Consider the following 2,535-nt stretch of genomic DNA (forward strand, 5'->3'; position numbering starts at 1 on the left):
TCCCTCCTTTGTCTGAGACCTGACACGCACGGGACCACATTGGGATGGCGCGCGCGCGCACACACACACGCACACACACACACACACACACACACACACACACACACACACACACACACACACACACACACACACACACACACACACACACACACACACACACACACACACACACACACACAGATTAATGACAGATGAGGCGTCCAGCACTGGCCTCCCCTTTTTATTCAACCCTTTTCATTCACTTAACCATTCACATTTATTTATTTATTTATTTATGTATCGTATTAACCAAGGGAAGCATGCAGTCCAGCCATCATGACTATTAATTTTATTCTAGAGTTTACATAAGCTAAAGAAAGGCCCCTTCATTTACCTCTTCACTGCGAGAGGTTGACCTATACATTTCATTCATCTCCTCACTACAGTAGACCCATCAGTGTATAAAAATCGTCTGGCGGTAGCAAAAACAAAGTAATATAACACGTTGGTACAATTCACTCGACATTGTGTTCACTCTTGGTAGGCGTAAACTTATTATTTCCCCGTCTTGAATGCTGAGCTAAAACAAGAGATTATCACTAGAATGAGGTGTTAGTCACGAAGATGAAAGGCGATGGGAAAAATGGCAGGGCTGTAGTTGCAATTGTCTTATTTGTCTTTTTCCATCTTTGGGCTAAAAAAAAAAAATTGTACAAGGACGAAAAGTCTCAGCCAGGATAAAGTGAATCGACCATAAGAGTCTGAGAAAGCACGCACGCCCATTCAGCCAACTCCTACCTTGCCTGCCTAATCAGAGCCTAACACAGTGATGGATGCGGTGAGGCGTGTGGCGCTCGTGTCTCACCGCGGGACATCCCACCAGTCCAGTTAGTTTACGAGGCGGTCGCGGGGGGAGGTTGTATCTTTTTTGCGGGTGGGCTGACTGTAGTCCTTATTGTCCCGTAAAACTGCGAACGTTATGGTAGCGAGGCTGTGGCAGTGACGCGTGAAGGTTGCATAGTTGTGGTACCAAGAGAGTAAGTAACCTTCAGGGCTAGGATGCTGACCTCAGTTAAATCTTGTTAAGACTATAAGGTGGGAGCTTGTGCCATGAGGCGCTTAGCTACGATGCTCATCTCCGTAACTTGCCTTTGGGCCTGTGGCGGTCTATTCACCTACTATGCCGGGATTCAAGGGCACTGCATCATCTACGATACTACTGTTACCTTCCTTAGAGGTTACTCTAAGTATTCGATTTCACCTAATAACCTACGAAGGGTGGGTAGACACGTGAGTCGAGTGGTTCCAGTCGCCCACAACAGTTTGAACCCTGACGCTGACAAGTCGGCAACTTCGTATCTGAGGGCACTAACCACTCAGCTGCTGGCCATACAGCGTGATTAGCGACGTAAATGGACCCTCAGTTTTTTTTTAAGAGTTACCCCCCTTCTCCCCATCTCCTTTTCCTCTTCCTCTTCCATACCCTCCTATCTCCTTTCAAGGCATCTTTTCGTCCGTACTGTCATTTTTTTTTTTCTTGCTCACGTTCTTCCTTTTCGTTTTCTTGCCTTTTCTCCATCTTCTTTATATGAGCCATCTCCTGCAGCCCTCCTGCAGCCCTTTTCTATCTCTCTTTACATTCATCGTCAATATTCTCTCTCTCTCTCTCTCTCTCTCTCTCTCTCTCTCTCTCTCATCGTCATTATTATTATATCCTTCCGTCGTTGTCTCCCTCCTCTTCCCCCTCCCCCTCCTCCTCATCCTCATCCTCATCCTTCTCGCCATTTCCCTCTCTTCTTTTTTTTTCTTTCCCTTTGTGTGTGTGTGTGTGTGTGTGTGTGTGTGTGTGTGTGTGTGTGTGTGTGTGTGTGTCCTACTCAGGGCAGAGGTTGGTATTTCACCCCAGCTTGGAACGTTTACTAATGCTAAATCGTTACAACTTACCAAAGCTCAGACTGCGAGGAAATATAATCCAAAACATTAAATTTTCAAAGACATGATTGTATGGCAGGTGGTAAATGCTCCCTGATAGACCGTTTGAATTGCGCTGTTGGTGATGGTTGTAAGATTAATGGCAAACGATTCCAGTCAAGGGAAACGCAACATTTCTTCTTCGGTGTATCTGTTGCAGCGGCCGGTTTGCAGAGGCTTAGCATGTGCGGATCTGTTATGCACGTCAACTGTATTATAAGATCCTGAAGGACAAGTGATCCGTACGGCGGGGGAACACCACTTCCTGTAACTAGAGAAGTCACTCGCCCCCACCCAGTGTTTCACGCCATGGGTAAAGATGTGGAAGACATGCGGAGTATAGGGTGAGAGGTGCAGTTCGGTCGGCGTTGTGTTGGAGTGGCTGTGGGGTTATAGATCGGTACATACTGAACGAGTTGCATTGTGGTAGAGTGTAATGCAATACTAACATAAAAAGTTCTTTGACTGAGAATGAGTTTTTAATCTCCAGGTAGCAGGATCACGGCTAAAAAATAGATTTTTAAAAATTATTGTTTTCTCTTACCCTGATCATAGAGGATACAGCAGGAGCGCAATATTACT

The sequence above is a fragment of the Coenobita brevimanus genome, chromosome 94 (assembly GCF_032717465.1).
Source record: "Coenobita brevimanus isolate Jiangsu-jjx chromosome 94, ASM3271746v2, whole genome shotgun sequence".
Classification (NCBI taxonomy): domain Eukaryota; kingdom Metazoa; phylum Arthropoda; class Malacostraca; order Decapoda; family Coenobitidae; genus Coenobita; species Coenobita brevimanus.